The sequence below is a fragment of the Danio rerio genome, chromosome 5 (genome assembly GCF_049306965.1).
Source record: "Danio rerio strain Tuebingen ecotype United States chromosome 5, GRCz12tu, whole genome shotgun sequence".
Lineage (NCBI taxonomy): Eukaryota > Metazoa > Chordata > Actinopteri > Cypriniformes > Danionidae > Danio > Danio rerio.
This window is the reverse complement of record NC_133180.1, coordinates 30,597,417-30,617,954: the sequence shown is the minus strand read 5'-3', so window position 1 is coordinate 30,617,954 and position 20,538 is coordinate 30,597,417. Positions and strand designations below refer to the sequence as shown.

Genomic DNA, 20,538 nt, shown 5'->3' with positions numbered 1-20,538 from the left:
GACTTTAAAACACAGCTTGGTAAAAAAACAAGCAAGATATTGCTACCCACCCCATACCGCATTTTTTAAAATATCTCAAACAGGTATATGACAAGTACAGGGTGAGTAAATGATGACAGAATTTTCATTTTTGGGTGAACTATCCCTCTAAACACGTTTCAAAATTAAACCAATTTCTGTCATTCAAAGCTGAATTTTCAGTAGCCATTTCTCCAGCCCTCAGGTCACATGATCCTTCAGAAATCATTCTAATAGGCAGATTTTTTAAATAGAATAGAAAACATTTTAAAATATATTTAGATAGAAAACATTCTATCATAACTATCATAACTATTCTATCATCATATTCTATCATTCTAACATTCGATGTTCATTTAAAAGAAGAATCTCTCGAAAATTTGTATTTTTGCTGCATACAAAGTTTTGACCAGTACTGTATTTTCAAGTTTCAAATGACTACATGATGAAATGTACTTTTTTTTTTTTACTTAGGAGATCCAAATATCAACCTAAAGTTTGATGAGAACTAAAGACATGTATTCCGAGATTAACGACTAGTGAACTAGTAAGCCTCACACTCGTAATGCAAACACGTTAAGTATACAGTATTTGTGAGTGTGAGATTGCTCGGGGTACTTTGGTACTGCGGTAAAATCAGGGCGTTCCTGGGGCGTGTGCTGGCACTGCAGACCAACTACCATGATTCTGACAGAGAGGAACAGAACAGGGTGTGTGCGTATGTGTGTGCGTGGATATTAACAGTGGAGTAACCTGTAACTTCAGCAGAATTCCTCTACTACGCAACTCCATCCTCCCATAGACAAGAGATGCTGAGAAATACAACGGGTGAAATATCCATGCCAAACCCCCATAGTGACTCCATCTTAATCGCCCTGCATTTTCACACTGACCTTGCACCAGTTTCACACATACACACACACAAACACACTAGTTTTGGCGAAGTGGGGTGGATTGGTGGGTGAGGTGTGGTGCCAGACGTAGATGAGGGCACCAGAACTATAGTCTTCATCCAGCAGCATGGCACACTGCAGAGGACAGAATGGGTGTCCCCCCATGCCCTCACCGAAGCTAACCACCACAATACACACAACATGCCATTACAAAAACCAACAATACGGGCAGTCGCTTAAACGGAATAACAGTTGCTATCTGTAAAACAATCTCTGATGTGAGAAAACACGCCGTATAAAATTTACTGGCTTAATAACCAATAAACAAGCCTCGACTAATCATGCACATTTAAAATTATTGTTATTATCATTGCAATATTCATATGAATTTCATATAAGATGTTTCAAAATGTTGTAATAAAAGCAGAAAGGATTACTTGCATCTGTTTTACTCCTGATTGACAATTCAATTCAAATTCAACATACAACCCACAGCTAAATATAGTTTGCAATTGTTAAATATGAGCTAAATGACATGGCTTTAAAATGTGGAATCAAATTTCCATCAATATATAAACAGAGTTTGTTTATATGGAATATTAGCTCAGTAAATAAGAAACATAAATACAGAGAAAGAAGATTACTGGCCAATTCTAAATAGCAATTATTCATTTTCCTTTGGCTTAGTCCCTTTATTCATCAGGGGTCGCCACAGCGGAATGAACCACCAACTTATCCAGCATATGTTTTACACAGTGGATGGCCTTCCAGCTGCAACCCAGTCCTGGAAATATTCTACATATGGAATCATCTAAAACAAACAAGTCTTTTTATTGCTAGATTGCCTTTAATAAATCCCTAGCATGACATGTAACTGTTTAAATGATTACTTTTCAAACAAAGTAATTATAACTTGGTTTTAATATTTCCGCCATGAAATCAGTTAAGTTATTAAAGGCCCATATTATCTGAGCAACCTAATACACATCTGCTATGTTCTCTCTCTTTGCCTCCCCTGACCTGATGCACTAACAATGCTCTAAACTGTAATAAGATACTGAAACACTGATCATCTAAGAACAAGCCACACAGCGTGTACATATAAACATGCTTAAACACAATGAACGAGATGGAATGAACTTTTTAAAACATGAATTTGCAGTATACTCGTATCAACACTCCATATATAGCCTGCATGTGTCCAGAGGTCAATAAAGCCAAAGTATTGTCTTAAATGCAACAGAGAAGAGTTTTAATAGACGAACAGAATGAGCAAGTATTCCAGTTATAGTTCAAATTAAGCTTAAAGAGCCACTTGATGATGTCAAGGAATGAGCTGTTCATTTTGCTTATTGCAACTCCCTTAAAATGACCTTTTAGCAGCTTAATATAGAAACCAAAGTTTAAAAACAAACACATCGTTTTGCATCACTCTACATCGGCTGATAAATATTGTCAGGGCAAGAAAAATGCAGAAAGAATGAAAGTATAACTTCATGTTGCTTTTCTTCACTCCAAGAGTTGCGTGTACAAATATGAGAACTCAAGCATCGTAATCCCCCACATGTGCCTCGATAAAAATCTAGTCAGTGGGCATGTTTAAGACCAGGATGTACTCTCGCTCCTGTTCAAATCGCGTAGCCTCTGTTTGACTCTGAGAACATCAAGCGCTATTGAGATGAGCTAGATTTGGAGCACCACCAGAGAGAGCCGACTGGCTGTCTTACTCACGATGTCTGTAGAAACACACATGCTGCTGCGTGCACACAATGCGCTTCTGCTGCAGTCACACTCGAGGTACCTCACCGTTTTACCATCATGCAGGCATCACGCATATGTTTGCTATACCCATGCCTCGGTCAACAAGTCGCAATTTATATCCCTTCCCCCACACAAACGCACTCAGGTAAAAGCCTGTACATGTGCATGTTTATTTGTATGTCGATGAGAGTTTGTATGAGGTCAAACACAAGTGTACCGAGCTATCGATGTCACGCTCTCAACAGTACTTTGTGCTGCTCTCAAATGGATGGATAAAACACACACACATGCACCCGAGTCACTGGACACATCCATCTACGAGGACTTTCTGTATGGAGAGAAGAATCCGGATTTACAAAAATGCCCTGACACACAAAAAGACGCACACAAATATGGGTGCGGAACGAGGGCGTAACAGATGCTGTGGCACAGACATGCACGCACACAGCCATTTCAGTGTCCTGACTCACAGTCTAAACATACGCTTTGTTTGGGCTAAACCCTCGATGGCCCAACGACACTCACGTTTCTCCCTCTGCCTATCCTTTAAACCCTCAAACCGCAGGCCTGCCGTGAGCCACCTTCATCTCACTCATCCCCTTTTTCGTCTCTTCTTCCTGTCTGTCCTTCCTTCCCCACTCAATCAGCCTGGATGTCGGCCTGTCCTCTGGTTCCTCCTGGATGGGTGGACGACTGAGTGCCTCTCACAGCTCCCGAGAACCCAACCCGTGGACATCGAAGCAGAACGTCACAAGTTAGGGTCTCAGGGAAGGAGAGGGGCACGGTGAAGCACCGAGAGTCTTCGCCATTCTGTCATCCAGTTCCTTCTCCCCTCGGTTGTTTCTAACACGGCATCCGTTCGAAATACACTGCCATTGGGCACTTTGAAGCAACACAACATAGTTACACACACACACGCCCATCAGCGTGGACTGCACACAAAGACATCGGGTCTCATGCACAAACACACATGCGCACAGCGGACGAGGACATGCGTGGAGAAGTGGCGCCACACACAGACTCCTCACGCTGACCACACGCACACATAAGACCAATGGAGCACCTGTCTTTACATTCACCCAGATGAATCGCTGCGGACATTCACTCGTCTGATTTAAAACTGCTCAGTCGAGAGAGGAGAAAAGAGACTACGGTCACGTAGAGCTGAAGCTCTCATCCAAGATAACAGAGCAGAACTGTCATTGCTAGTTCACATACAGACACTATCAGGTCACATCAGCGCTTGTATAAATCACACACACTCGCACTGAGAGAAGGGAAGTGAACTCACCGAGCCGGCGGGAACGACTGGCCGTGCCCCGGGTGCCGCGTTCTCCACACGCCTGAGAGGACATAGAGGAAGAGACAAAAAAAACAACATGTTTTTACGTTGATCATCCCATGATGCAGTGTAACACATTACCAATTACGCAAGGAATAGACGAGAGGACATATAAAGGAAAGAGAGGACGCTGACAGGCTCATGTCTGCCTGCTGTCTGGAGCCGCAGAGGAAAGAGAGAGAGGAGGAACATGTGAGCGAGAGACAGAAAGAGAGGGAGAGAGAAAAAAGGTGGGAAATTCAAATGGCAGCAGAGCGCTACTGAAAAAGGAAAAAACGTGAACAAAGGAAACAAAGAATCTGGGGAGAAAAGGTATCCGGATTAATCAGCCTATAGGACAGAAAATTGAATGGGAGACGAAAGAGAGAGAGAGAGAAAGAGAGAGAGAGGCAGGGCCATGACACCGGCAACACACACCAGACTTCTACCCAGAGGGCTATAAGATGAGAGATCAGCATAGGGGGTGGGGGGGCGTTCGCATACACGCACCGTCTCTCACCCCGTGTCACATGTGCGACAAGAGCGTTTTCCATCCTGAGAGAAAAACAGGAGGAATATCTGATCTACAGTGTCAAAAGAGTGAACAGGCGAAGCTGCTCTTCCTCAGTCCCATTCATGTGCTTGTATGAGCGAGCGGCTCTTTTTGCTGGTATTCCAGTCTCTTGAAAAGTCCAGAGAAAGAGTGAGAGAGTAGGAGAGAAAGACCGGGATAGAAGTGATCCCTTCATTTCCTGCAACAGCTGACACCAGTTAGCGCAAGAGGCCCGCTACCCCCTGAGAGAAAAGAAGAGAGGAGGAATAGAGAGAGAGAGAGATGGGCCGACGGCGAAAGAGAAGAGATTTTCATCTCATAAACGTCCTTACCCGAGATCTGTCCTCGCTTTCGGAGGAAGAAAAACTTTCCAAGCGCAGAAATTTCCCCCGTTGCTCACCATTATTCCACTCTTTCTTTCTTTTTCTTTCTTTCCCTCTCTCACTCCCTCTCTTTCTCTGGCTGAAATGAAGATTGGAGCAGGAGGGAGGGAACTAGAGAAAGAATAGAGAGAGGGAGGGAGCAAGCACAGGGAGAGAGAGAGAGGGAGAGACACTGAGAATATTGAGAAAAGGGAGGGCAGGGGATAAAAAGAGGCATGAACACATGAAAATATGATGTGCTTGGCTTACATTCGATCCCGCCTGGCTAGCACCGAGGCCACAACAGAGGGAGACGAGGAAGAAAACCGAGGGATAGAGGAACGAGAATGACAGAAGGCAAAGGAATCGGGGAGATGTAAAGTGGAGAGGAGAGAAAAGGGGGGACACAGGGAGACTGCGGTGAAGGAGACCTCAGACGGCCCACTTGGATGGGACCTCATCAGCGACGGACAACATTTCACATGCACTGTACTTTCACATGTTATATTTGCTCTGAAACAATCTTCACAGTGCTTGCACAGTTCAACAACCTTTCACGTAAACTTTTTCAAATTTTGATTACAATATGCCCGCAAAACACTTATCATGGCATCCTGTAGAAATGGTGTTAGACTTCCCTCTCCTGGACATAAGCAGTCATTTATCTTATGCTACCAGTTAAAAAATGATCAACCTCGAGATTCATTTTGGCCCCTTTTGCTTGCCGTACTTCACTAAAGGAAGCTACAGAGCTGTGTTAAACAGACACACTCTTGCTCTGTCTGCATTCTCGTGGTTAATATCTGTGTAAATACAGTAATAAAAGATCTCAAAAACCAGAACTAGCCAACAGAGGGCCCCCAACTGCACTTTATCATACAGGTGAGGGTCCCACATAAAAATAATAATAAAAAAACAGAATCACAATATCTTATTTCAAAATATTTACTACGTCACTGGTCTGACAAATTCAACTAAAATATTTTTCTATCTAAACATTTTTTCTATTTTCGATCTAATAGATCATATATAAAGACGTCACATTTTAAACTACACACACATTTATATATTTAATCATTTTATTTTCATATTAATTATAATAAAACAGTGCTCGGCGTAAATGAGTACACCCCATTTTGAAAATGAATATTTTTCTCCATTTCTCAGTGAATACAGGTCCTATGTTTTAGTGAATTTGAACAAAACAGATTTATTAAAGAGATTTATTTATTAAAATAATATTTTAGTCACCAAACATCTTTAAAAATAGAAAGATAATACATTTAAATGCATGTGAAATTTTGCAAAAAATATCAAAAACTACTGAATTCCAATAAAATTGTATAATCTTTTTCTTTTTTTCTTTTCTTGATTTTTCCTTATTTCACATTTTTATTTAATATTTTTCTTTAACATATAAATTTGGGCTGCTAATTTTTGGACCATTTTCTTCAGTTATTTTGTTAGATAAGCTCCAGATTAATTTTTAACTAATCTAACATATATGCACAAATTTACAGAAATATTGTAAATCATCCAATAGAACATATTAATTTAATTAAGAGATTTGTGAGGGGTGTACCTATATATGCAGAGCACTGTATATGCTATTTTTACAAAGAAATGAGTACATACAGCACTGACTTCCAGATCAATTTATCATTCATTCTTCAATTGTATATTTTGTCTGTATTGATTAGTTATTCACCCCCAAAAATACAGAATTTCTGCATAACAAATTAGCATCAAAATGTTTCTGAATGATTGAATAAGTCATTCATAAATGCTGAAAAATTCTGCATATCCATCACAACAATCCACATTTTAAAAAGCCTTAATTTGTGCTATTTTCAATTATAACAACCTCTCACAATATTTCTAATCAAACAAAACAAACAACATTCCCTAATTGGAATACAGAAATAGCAATACCAATGCTATTCACGTTAACAAGTGCAAAGTGGATTTATGCCAACCTCAGCCAACGCAGTAAACTACTGCACTGTTTGGGATTTTTTATTTATTTTTTTTGATTCAGATAAAATAAACCTCGATTTTTTTTTAGCTCAGAGAATGATGTCATCAGCAAAACACGTTCTCTGGGTCCCATCTCCTGCTTTAACACAAAAGCACTATTGTTTGCTAAGTGTATAAGCAGCCTTAAGGGCATGACTGACAGTGAGACAGATATAAAGAGAGAAACAGAGAATATGAATGCCTATTATTAAGCTTAAATGTCTATCAGAAATAATGTTTTGGCGGTTCAGATGTGTATTTTCCAACAATTGTCAGTCATATTCATGTAAATTCACAAAAATAAATCCAATTATTCCCAACAAAAAAAAAATCTCATCACTGACTTTGAGAACTCATTCACAAATATGGTTATTTCCGTGGTGAAAATGTGGTCCACATCCAACAGAACAGTCTATCCATATCCAAATTTGTTACAGCACATCCAAAACTGTGCTAAATGTGGCTTGAGGTTTGGTTCTCTTGGTCTTTTTAGCTGCAGACTTGCATTTCTGGAACAGTTTTTTTTTCCACATTGATGGCACAATTTTATTTTTTTTTTGTGAAACGAGGCTGAACTCTGTACACATTTGGCTTCAGTGCATCATTTTCTCTCCCCGAGGCATTCTGGGTGGCAGAGCGCTCATAACATTATTTATCAACAGTGTGTTTCTTAAGCTGCTTTAGAAGTTTGCTGACTCACATTGTTAGCAACACAGGAAACGGTATATTATGTATAATAAACAGGCTTCGAACATATATTAAGGCTAGGCACTAAACCATGTGCCTTGTCAGAGCTGCCAGCATGAACCAAACATCATCTATGATCGAGACGCCATTTATTAATCATTGTGAATGTTGTTGCCATCACATTATGATGCTAATTTCAGCAGGACTGAAAATATAGACTGTTAAACCTGAAGTTATTCATACCCCTGGCAATGTTCTCCTGCCATATCCGGTCAAATAAATTGTAGGTAACTTTAAGTCAGAATTTGCCTGGGGTATTAATAATTTTGGACTTGACTGTATATACAGTGCTCAGCATAATTAAGTACACCACATTTTATATTATATATATACTATATATACATTAGCTTCTCTTGATTTTTCCTCTTGTTTAAATTTGTACTTAATATTTTTATAAAACATATATTTGGCTGTACTAGTTTTTAGACTATTATCATAAGTTATTTTGTTAGATAAGCTCCATATTTGGCTTCGCTACTGACTAATCTAATGTATATGCACAAATATAATACTGTATAGCTTCCTATTAAAAATATGAATTTAAAAGAGAGATTTGTGTGAAGTGCACTTATATGCTGGCCACTGTAACTGTATGCATGTATCACTGCATATCTTAGCATAAAATAAACACACAAAGTACTGTGGTGTTTGTTGGTAAAGAAAAGCATCAGCTGTAAACATCTTTCAGATACACACTCCAATCTATAACTTCCTCCAACAAAATCACAAACCAAAATTCCATTTAGCCCATTCCAGATATACTCTAACTGTAATTTTGATTTATTAGATAAAGTCGTGCGAGGGTGGTTTTGAGCCCTCTGTGTGAAAACACTACCAACAAATCATACTTAATTTTCACTTGCTGATCCATTCATTTATCCAATGACCTACAAAATCCAGGACCGATCAACATAAAAATTAAGTTGTCAAATTAGAGTCACAAGTACATTTGAGCACTCGCACTGGTCAGCAAGAATGATTGCTCTCTCAAATCACTGAATAATGCAGTAGTTGTGCACTGACAATTGCAAATCACGGTGGTGCTGAAATCGACTGTTGGACGTTACTAATATTAATCTTACTGTTAAAATTGTACTTTTTTTTTTGCAGGAAATGAGCTCAAACAGACCTGACTAAAATAATATTGTATGTAATATAGGCAAGGCCGGAATTATGCACGCGAATTCTAAGCATGTGCAGTGCTTACATGTTTATATTTCAGTGCTCACAATATTTATTTTATTTTTTTCATTTATTAAGATTGAATATTAGTTATTCCACCAAATACTGACTTACACATTGGTACTGTACTGTCTTGTCTAAAAAATGAATAGAAATATGTCTTAAAAGATGACATCTCTTTGCAAATAAAATTTTAATTACAACCTTTTAATTTCAAACTTGAAAGAAAAAAATAACCGTATATTTGTTGATCCAAAGAAATTAAAAGTGTTTATTTTCCATGTGTGTATGTACACAAAAAAAAGATTCAAAGATGATTCCTTGGATTACTACATTTTTTTAAGTGGTTGTAAACAATTTAAATGGGCTGAATTTAAATAAACAAATTAAGTTGAACATTAATACATTTAATTTTTTTGTTTAAAATCAACAGAAATAAATTGTAAAGTTCTTGTGGCAATTTCTTTCCCCATTTTTTCAATGTATATGTGGAACATCATTTCCATTACAATCAAAAGTAATATACTGCATTACTGCAAATGTTTTCAATATTTTTGAATGTATTTTGTGTCTCTTGTGCACCACGGCTGCATTTATTTGATCAAACACAATATTGTAAAATATTTCTTATTTTAAAGTGTTTGTGAAATATAATTTCATTTTGTGACAACAAAGTTGAATATTTAGCATCATTGCCTCTGCTTTCAGTGTGACATGATCCTTTAGAAATCATTTTAATTTTAACTAGTTGCCTAGTATACTACTTACTATCAATTAAAAAAATTATATATAAAAATACACTATCAGTCAAAAGTTTGGGGTCAGTAGGATTTTTAAATGTTTTAAAATAAGTTTCTCCTGCTCACCAATGCTGCATTTATTTAATCAAAATTACAGTGCAAATTGTAAAATGTTTTTGCAATAAAAAAACAGTTTATAATCATTTATTCCAGTGATTTTAAAGATGAATTTTCAGCTTCATTACTCCAGTCTTCAGTCACACGATCCTTCAGAAATCACTCTAATATGAAATATTATTATTAATGATAATAGTAATAAAAGCAATAATGACTAAAGTAATAACTTCATTTGAAACTACATACAGTAAGCAGTTATTTAAAATTTTAATAAATATTAAACAATTTAACTATTTTTTACATTTAATAAATGTCACCTTGATGAACAGAATAATGAAAGAAAACTTTTAACAGACTGGTAGTGAACATATTTTTTAAAATCTGAAAATAAATTATGATCATCAGATTGAGCTTGAATTTCCAAGACTGCTTCAATAAAGCCGATTTTCATGCAAACAGGTGGCTGCAGGAGTACCACCGAATCAAGAAGAAATGGACACTGAACATAATCAAAACACCATTGTCAAACACAACAACCACACCTAGCGTGAGCGCACACACCTGCGACAAGCCTCACCAAAGCACACACAAAGTGAAAGCACAACACAAAGACACCGAACTGCAACAACACAACGTGATCACGATTGAAGTGTCATTCACAAAAATCTGCATACAGGCTGCCATGCTCTCAGATATTTGGTCTGACGCAGTGACTGCAGCTCAACCCGTGGCACACTGCAGATGCTGCTTCCTACAAAATTCACCAGCTTTTCAGGTCATCACAAAAACATTTATGTGTTTTGGGATCCACATATACGAACAAACAAAAACAAATAGTTGCACTTAAACCACAACTGCAACAGTTAGTTTCTTCATAGTAACTCCTTGAACAGCCTTGGTGTGTGTGCCGAACAAATTAAGAAATAAATTACAGGTAAAATATACAAGCAGGTTGCAAGTAAACATGTACTAATGTTAAACTAACCTAAAAGTACAAACAGTCTATTAGCATTGCATTTTTAACATAACTTGTACCTCATATCATTAAAATCACATTTTTATTAGCGCTTATGCAAAGAAAAAAAAGCCAAAAATGTTGCCAGTTATACATGTGTTTTCAAAGCTGACGAGAAATACAGTGCGCTCCACGGTTAAATAAAATCCAGAAGGAAATATCAAAAGAAGGCTTTCACAGTTTCCATGTGTATTTTAGGACGTGGTGTTTGTGGTGCAGAGCTCTGTAGGATAGCATGTTAAACATATTGTTGTAATAACTGTGTGGTCTTTTGATAGAAATGTCACATTTCTAGTATCCTGTTTTTTATTACAAGCTATATGCTTGCGGTGGTGTGAAACTACTTTGATGCTGGGCTACCACATAAAAATCACTGTTATAGGATAACGTTTTAAACCGAGTGATTAAAACAGGTCATTTATTCGCGTACAGGTTCTGTTGAAACTAATAAACACAAGATGTTTAGCAAACATGGTAATCCTGGCAAACGGCCGGTTCACACCTATGAGGATAAATTGAATACAGTGTTTAAGCATCCACAGCAACAGTTGCTTATTATACTGTAAGCATGCACTAAGATACACCACTTTTAATGATCAAGCTTTTTAAAGTCAGCTTGATTATGATTAGGTCAGTGATTTTATCATTCATCATCTGAAAAAATATATAATTCTGAAAGTGACTGCACTGTTTTTTTGTTTGTTATCGTTCAAGCTGTGATGTGCTGTAGATAAAATGGTTAATTATACAGTTGTCATCCTCATTAGTGTGAACGGGCCTTAACTGTAAACACTTGCCTACAAACGTGTAAAACTAAAAATGCTACATCTGACGTTGTTAAATGTTCAACAGACACCTTCAGACTCCATATTTAACGCTGATAATCACTGTTGCATTGCTCTCAGCACGTCAGGGGAGCTTGTTTGTATCTCTGCTAGTTACGTTAGCATTAGCACTGCAGCTTTTACAGAGGAGGGCGTCTGCTCGAGGAAAGCTAGGAGGCTGTACAGTTATCTCCCGTGTTGTAACTCTAAACTATACAACCTACTACCTCATCCCGAGACATCGCTCTAATACTTAAGGGAAAAGACAAAAACCTCGCGGCTGCTTACGTTTACATCGGCAGACCTCTTTTACTGTGCAAAAAATATGAAATCCGGTTATGCTAGTGAATGAAGCAAATATTTTTGCTACTGACTGAAAGAAATCCTTAGATTTGATAACTGTTAAAGTGTCAACACAGCACAGAAGTTTCTAGTCAACAGCAGAGGCTGCAGGGAAGACTGTTGCGTTCACCTCGCAGACACATACCTATAGACACGAGCTTGTGCACAGAGACACCACAAGTTCGGATCTACGGGTTTGTGGCAGCTGGCATCACTGCACTGCGTCACAGCAACACCCACCTCCACCTTCAAAAATAATATCCGATGCATAACAAAATGCTAATTCTTAGGGTTGTTTTTTTCCACATGCACCAATTTAAAACGAAAGGCAAATAAAAAAGCCATAGATGCTCATGTTTAAAAGCATTTTTTGAAGAGATATAAGAGCAATTCAACAGGTAATACATTGGAAGAAGATCATTATGTACATCACCTGAAATTCATAAAAAAGGATAAAAAAAAGATTAGGAATTCATGAACAGAGAAAGTAGAAAACCTGTAAAATGAGCGCCGACTTGAAAATCGGAATCACTGAGCAATATAATGTAAAAAATAAATTAACAAATAAAATGTGGATAACTTTTCGCTAGCATACAACAATAACATAAGCATAATATACAATTTAATTGCCAACTAAAAAACAATTTTCTGGAAAAATTAATTTACTTCAAGTCTCATACAGAAAATCTCATTGACTAGAATTAAACAACAACAAATTCCTGTAAATCACTACAACTTTAACAAATTTAACAAATTAATCAAATAAGTTGATGCACAACTATCGTAGGTGGTAAAATAAAAAAAATATATATTTGTGTATGTTTTTTAATAGGTCTAACTAAATAAAGTAGTGATTAAGAAATTAAGAAAACAATTTTTTTGACCATGATTTTCGGATGCTTTCTAAATGACCACAGTCTCTAACCACAGTCTCTTTCAAAGTGAAGGTCAGTCTGAAAGACACAGGTGGTGTTTGCTGTGTCCAGATCAGACAACACTGCTACTGTTAGATCAAATCTGCTGCAGTCACTGACATTTAAGAAAGCAGCTATTAAAGATTATTATTATTTACATCGACACGTATATTGTGTACTTGAGCGCATGTATAGGAATTTCACATTTTATTTAGTTTAATTTTTCGATAATATACTGCGCACATCTAAAATATTTTTTAACACATTATTTACACACTATTAAAAATAAGAAATCACAATCACAGCGATAAGGGTATTCCCATTCTGCACTACAAGTTGTAGGTGCAACAAGCTGCAATTAGAAATGCCATGATTCATGGTACAGTGCCACTCCCTAAGGGAAATCAAAGGTTATTCCAGAACAATAGAGAAAATGCTAAAGATATCTGCATTACATTCTGACCCATTTCTTTGGACCCACAGTGCATTGCATTATGAGATGTGCCAGACTGAAAACAAATAAGTTGTTGGTGGAATCCTGAGCACACCAGAACACAGTCTCAAATTACAAATGTGTTTCCATGGCATCGTAAGACCACTCACTCGTTACACGTTTGCTGATTCCAGTGAAATCAAATGAATTGTGACTCGCTAAACAGTATTTGGACAGCTCTTATCGTTTTTGTAGAAAAAAAAACTGCTATTTATGTTGAACCGCAATTGACCTACATTTATTTCTGATAAGACCTTTACCAAGCGGACAAGTATTTGATGCTTAAAAACAAAATGCAATATATATATCTTTAAAAAATAATGAAGCAAAGTGAAATTTGAACTTGATACGAAGCATCAACCTACAGCAACGCGGACAGCTTTCGCGACTCTTAAACTAACAAGAAAGAATACTACCCAATGGTAAACAAGATGCAGGATACAGAAAGTTCTGATTGAAACGAACTAAAAGAACGGACAGAGGAAAAAAAGGGCAAATAAAAAGTAGCGTACCCGAGGAGGATGTCTGTCTATATGCTGCTGACCAGTGCGATGTCCATACCGGAGTTAGCCTACACCTGGTGGCAATATGGAGTCAGGCTTAGGGTACTGACTAGGCCAATTCCGTTGCCCGCAAAAAAATCTGGAACAGGAAAGAAAGACAGCCGTTAGAAGGAAGTACAAAAGTGCTCATTCACATGATCAAACCATTAATACACAAACACGTCCTGACACGAAGGAAGAACACATACAGCACCTACAACCTCAAAAAAGAAGCCAAAAACATCATCCCTAGTTCAACAAGAACAAATCGCCAAGTCATCGACAGACAACATTGAAAAAGCCCCTGTCCCCTTTTTCGCCCTCCTGTGCGGCCGGTCCTATCCGTATTTACAGTGAAAAAAACGAAAACTCTCAAAAATGGGTCAGAAAAGGTTCCGTGGAAGACTGAGGAGAAGGCGGAAAGGTCGAATGCGGTGAGATGTGGTCGAGGAGGAGCTGCGGCACTGCCCTGGCTACAGGGAGAGTGGAATTTGTGACCATGCAAAGGAAAGGGTGGTGTTTTCTTTTTTTCTTTTTTTTTTTTGGCGCTTCGCTGTGCTGGGGTTTTTTGGATCTCAGCAGGGTCCTTGGCTGCAGTTCTGACTCCCCTTAGTGGTGCCAAAATGTGGACGTTTCCCTTTGTCTTTAACTCCCATGAATAAAGCTAACTGAGGGGCGATTAAAAACAAGCAAGGAACGGACTGAAACAGAAACAAACTGACAGAGCAATGAAATAAAGCTATAAAGACGTCCGTTTAGAAAAAAAAAGTTTATAACGGAGATATGCAAGCAGCATCAGAAAGAGGGGTAGAGCGTAGTGCAGAAAAAAAAAAAAAGCAGCTTTACGGACGTCACAAAAGTCTAAAGAGTGAAGACTGAAAAGGACTGCTTTCACACCACATTTCTCTTTCTGCAAATATGCCATCTCTCCGTCTACGCGAGCAGCGTGCTCTCTCTCGCTCCTACTCCTCCCTCCTTCCTTCCAGTCGGCATCCAATCCACGCCACGTAGTGAGAGAGAAAAAGAGATACACTTTTTTCAAGCTCATCAAAATGGCAGAGACAGAAAGTTAGAAGCAAAACGAGCGAGTGAGAGAGGGAGCACTGCTCACTGTCCTGTTCTGGAAAAAGCTACGGAGCAGCGGTCCAAACGCTGTCATGATTCATTCTTTTTAAAAGGCGAAAAAACTCCTTCAGATCAACAAAACAACTGCGAAAAATATTTTCGATACGTCCGACGAACAAATACAGAGCCGGCCGTAGACAGGAAGCTGTGCCCGCCATCCTAATCGGATGCAATTAATAGCATTTTGTCTCCGTGTCTGTCCGTCCATCTGTCTCTCTGCCTGTGTCTGTCTGTCTGCTTGTCTCCATATCTATTTGCTTGTTTACATGGCTGCCTAATCCAGGCATTGGCACAGTCTCTCTATTGCTCCCTGCCTCTGTGTGTGTGTGTGTGTGTGTGTGTGTGTGTGTGTGTGTGTGTGTGTGTGTGTGTGTGTGTGTGAGTCAGTGTGTCAGTTGGTCACAGTCTGGCTGGCGTTCCGCCGTTCCCCAGACAGTCAAACATATTTGAGTGCTATTACCTCACTGTCACAGAGACTCCTTCACCTATATTATTTATCATTCACCTAAAAGCTGTCCTATCAATAATGTAATATTTCTTTATTTTGCACCCTGACAGAGATATATCTCTGTAGCCCAATAGTTTTCTGCATGAAGAAAGAAATGTGTCCGCCCTCCGAAGTTGCAGAATCACATGAGAATTGCTCATGAAATGGTTCATGAGATCTCAATATGGCTTCCCATTCATCCTGCAATGCAGTTTAACTCATCTCTGGTGTGCAACATGGCAGGAGGGGAATAGTTTCAGGGATGCACATTCTGCAGCCAGCATGTGGTGCAACATTATATTCGTTCCCCAGATTTTTCTTACTTTTCCAAAGGTGGCAATGTGATGTGAACAGCATCATCACAAGACCAAAGCTAATTTATATTTTCCTTTCTAAACAGTCATAATAACCAAAACTATTTGGATCATGTTGGCAGACAAATCATGTGCTTGAATATGTCTAAGGTGCATTTTTTAGTTGTGCTGGTTGAAAGTCTCTTCACATTCCAATAGTAATGATTAAACTAAATGATCTAAATGTATTTATGTGTATTTTTATATGCTGGGTAAGGCATACAACTAAAAAATGTTCATCTAAGTAATAATTGTCAGGCTGTCAATTCCCATAGTTCTGATAACTAGCCCAAACTTTCTGTCAGCAAATGAATGAATGAATGAATAAATGAATGAATGAATTAATTTGTAGATTTGTACATCTGCGCATCTGTTCATGCAGATCTGCCATTTGCCATCTGCACACAAAGCGTTCATGTGTACACAAGACAGTCACAGCGGTAAAAACAAATGCTGAATCAAAACTTCTGAAAATCCTGAATCAATACTGGAGTTAATTTTGCACGCTGGAGGAAGGATGACACCATGGCTGAAGTATTTCTTTTAGACAGGTAATGTTACACTTTAAAACAAATTTATTCACGCAAAGCTGATGTAGATTATGTTGTTATGAATGGGTTATATGCACATAAGTGTTGTTCAGCCACTGAAATCTTCAGGTGAAAGATTGATGTAACTATTTACATTTTCATAAGGGATCTTTTACAGTATCGATAATGTCGATTTTTATTTAGTTGAACAAAACATAAGTAAATAGCGCTATTCCGCCTAGCTGCTTTGCAGCTGTAGTTGGTTTTATATTCATATCACATTGGTTCATTTTTGAACATTGACAACCAGTGACATGCTCGCTGTATTGTTTACCATGCTACTTTGAATATTCGCTCTGAAATAGCATGCAAGTATGGCTTGGTAATGAGTGTAATTCCTGCACCCCGCAGGCCAACCTCAAAGCATTTAGCATTCGCTTTAGGACAAATCACAGGAGAGAGTGAGGCCTGTAATCCTTGCATGCATGAAACATTGCACATTATGACAAGTTTTGCTTGCTGTACAACTGAAAACGTGCTAGATATAATACAGTTTTTTATTCGGAATTGTAGTATAAAGTACTATAAAGTTTTCTAGATGGCGAATGACATGATCTAGTGGGTTTTCTATGGTCATCTTTAAGGTGCATGTTCATGATATCAGAAGGCGTGATTTTGAATGGCAGAGGTTTCAAAGATATTATGCTAACCGGTTAGTAGATCACCTACTGCATCTTTAATGTCTAATCATACATTTCAAATTGTTGTATACATACAACAGATATGCTGCCTTTTAAAATGTTTGTGGGCAGTAAGACTTTTTTTTATGTTTTCAAATAACGATATATTATTATTATAACGAAAAAAGTGTTTTCTCTTAAAAAAAGGCATCAAGATTTCCATAAAACTCAGAATCAAGCAGAGAACTTTTTCCAGCAATCATAATAATAAATGTTATTACAGAATATCAACATATTTGCATGAATTCTGACACTAAGAAATGGAAATCAGTCATATTAATTTGCAATAATTACAGTTAAATTTTTACTGTGTTTCTCAACAAATAATTGTAGCTTTGGGGACCATAACTTCCAAAAAATCCCACAGACCCTTGACTTTTGAACAGTCTCATACATTTTATAAAATACATAGCTCATTTAAAATAAAGTAATATTAATAAATATTGAAATGATTCTGGGATAAATGTCAATAAATTTGTTTAACATCTGCTTGCAAACAATTGTGACATAATGAAATTGTCTGTAGGAGCTTATAAGGGGGGCGAGGGGGGTACAAAGAGGCTATTAAAGTCTCTTCCACATCCTGCTCCTCTTGAATCTAAATGAGCAGATTTGACTTTCAGGTGTCTGCCAAGCCCCCTTGTCTGCCCCTTATTTGCCCTGTGCCCACTCTTCTTCTCTCCCCCCTCAACCCTCTCGCCTGCCTTAACCCATGCCAAGCTTTAAGAGCGGGCCTCCAACATAAGGGTGAACAAAGAGGGCATTAGGATAGGGGGTAGTGTCCGTCTCTGTTGGTTCCAACATTGGGCAACAAAAGGAGAGAAGAAGTAAATGCAAAGTGAAGACGTATGAAACATTAACTAACTGAACATAAAAGGTTCCTATTAATACTGTTAGTAAGGGTTTTTAGAGCTGTACAATTTTGGAAAAATCTAACATTGTGATACTTTTTTATTCTGTGATATTTACTGCGATATGAATGCAATTTCACTAGATGTGCTTAATAACTATTTGGAATTTAGAATTTTAGATTGATTGGTATGATTCTGTAGGAGAGTGTGTGTGCACAAAATACAAGAAACAATTTACAAGCACAGACAAATTCAATAAAGAAAATGAAAGCTGCAAGCAGCGATGAAAGGGACCTCGTACCCACACTTACCACCAACTGGTGGCCTTAGGATGACAGAGAACAGTGGACAAGAATAAATTAAGCTGATAAATATAAAAAAATATTTAAAAAACTGAGAAAAATGACAGATTTATGCCAAAATTGCTCTAATTTAATAAACAGCATTTTATTGTTTTCTGGGGAGTCAAACTGTATTCATGTATACAGTATTTGAATAATGTAATGTAAAATAATACTGCATAGTCTTCATTTCATAAACTATACAATAGAATTTATCATTCTTAATTACTCAAAATTACAAATGGTACAACAAGGCCTGAATGCTTTGAGGAATTATAAATTTTAATCCAGACTCAACATTGCATTCAGTGCATCCTTAAAGTATTTATATCGCTTCACTTTTTTTTATATATATTTTTTATGTTAATGTTACAGCCTTACTTTAAAATGTATTAAATTGCTTTATTTCCAAAAATTCTATCCACAATACCCCATAATGACAATGTGAAAAAAAGATTTTTTTGAAATTGTTGCAAATTTATTAAAAATAAAAAACATGAAAAATCAGATGTACATCAGTATTCACAGCATTTGCTCAATACTTTGTTGATGCCCCTTTGACAGCAATTACAGCCTCAAGTCTTTTTGAATATGATGAGATAAGCTTGACACACCTCATTCATTCATTCATTTTCTTTTCGGCTAAGTCCCATTATTAATCTGGGGTTGCCACAGCAAAATGAACCACCAACTTATCCAGCACATGTTTTACATAGCGAATGCCCTTCCATCCACAACCCAACATGGGTACACCAACACACTCTTGCACACACTTACATACAGTACACTACTGCCAATTTAGTGTTTAGTCTCATCAGACCAGAGAATTTTGTTTCTTATTGTCTGGGAGTCCTTCAGATGCCTTTTTGGCAAATTCCAGGCAGGGAGTGGCTTCCGTCTGGCCACTCTACCATACAGGCCTGATTTGTGGATTGCTGCACAGATGGTTGTCCTTCTGTAAGGTTCTCCTCTCTCTACAGAAGAACGCTGGAGCTCAGACACAGCGACCATCGGGCTATTGATCACCTCCCTGACTAAGGACCTTCTCCCCCGATCACTCAGCTGAGATGGCCGCCCAGTTCTAGGAAGAGTCCTGGTGGTTCCAAACATCTTCCACTTACAGATAATGAAGGCCATCTGTGCTCATTGGATATTTCCTTCCTCAGCCTTGTGCCTTCAGACAATTCATTTGCCTTCATGCTTGGTTTGTGCTTTGACATGCACTGTCAACCCTGGGACCTTCTAAAGGCAGGTGTGCCTTTTCAAATTATGTTAAATCAATTGAATTTACCACAGGTGAACCCAAATTAAGCTGCTGAAACATCTGAAGAATGATCAGTGGAGACAGAATGTACCTGAGCTCAATTTAGAGCTTCACGGCAATGGCTGTCAATACTTACTTGATTTTTCAGGGATTTTTTTTAAATAAGTTTGCAACAATTAAAAAAAAAATCACATTCTCATTATGGGGTTGTGTGTGTAGAATTTTGAGGAAATAAATGCATTTAATCAATTTTGAAATAAGTCTGTAACATAAAATATGTGGAAAAAGTGAAGAGATATAAATACTTTCCAGATGCACTGTATGTTCGCGATGTGACTATTGCGAATGATCACATTGCGAAATCGATGCTGAAACGATATATTGTGCAGCCTTAGTTTTTATGCTGAAATGCAGATTAAAGATCACTTGTTTGTATCCCTTGTCATAACTCCACATAGAAGACAATCATTAACCCAGTGATTGGGTTTATCCATTTTTGACCTAGTGTTTGTTCGATTTTGAAGAGTGTAATTTCTGCTGAAATGCCCTTCATAAACAGCTAAAAAAAGATCAGTCTTGAAATGGACCTTGTTAAAAATAAACGTCAGCCTCTGGTTTCTAACATTGGGATTCTTCAAAAGGATATGCCAAGCGGCAGGTGCTTCACCCAGCCAAGAAAAGCACAAAGTTTGACAGACAGATAGGTATAGTATATATAGATACAGATTAAAGAAATTCACACCGCATCACTTTTCACTTTGCTTGTTTGTTGCCACTACAGTTGTTTTATGTTTCTTGTAGTGCGAGACAAGAGGTGCAACAAGATCTTATGACAAGGGTGCGCAAGATGCCTTAGTTCTGTCATGCCTTTGTGAAGGCAAAAATCTTTATTTAATGGCTATAATTAAACTCTTATGCTTATGCGTACATTTGCTTATGCGAAAAAGTAAATAAAACAAACTTTATTGGAGGACATTTTTACAAGAATACTTGAGGTTTTTTTTTTT

The 20,538-nt window shown here is 37.7% G+C and overlaps 1 long non-coding RNA gene and 3 other non-coding genes across 4 annotated transcripts in view; all 4 read right to left on the bottom strand.

The window, feature by feature from the left end:
* Positions 1 to 3,369: 3,369 nt before the first annotated feature.
* On the bottom strand, positions 3,370 to 3,455 carry mir125b-2 (microRNA 125b-2). The gene has a single exon (NR_030068.1). It is a non-coding gene; the product is annotated as a microRNA 125b-2 (primary transcript).
* An 8,246-nt stretch (positions 3,456 to 11,701) lies between these two features.
* mirlet7a-4 (microRNA let7a-4) lies at positions 11,702 to 11,794 on the bottom strand. Its single transcript, NR_029979.1, has one exon. It is a non-coding gene; the product is annotated as a microRNA let7a-4 (primary transcript).
* A 229-nt stretch (positions 11,795 to 12,023) lies between these two features.
* On the bottom strand, positions 12,024 to 12,098 carry mir100-2 (microRNA 100-2). The gene has a single exon (NR_030053.1). It is a non-coding gene; the product is annotated as a microRNA 100-2 (primary transcript).
* Positions 12,099 to 12,541: 443 nt separating this feature from the next.
* The window catches only part of LOC101882623 (uncharacterized), a 63,778-nt gene continuing 55,781 nt past the window's right edge, over positions 12,542 to 20,538 (bottom strand). The window contains exon 3 of the long non-coding RNA XR_012406901.1: positions 12,542 to 13,940. This is a non-coding gene — a long non-coding RNA (uncharacterized lncRNA). The remainder of the gene's footprint in view (positions 13,941 to 20,538) is intronic.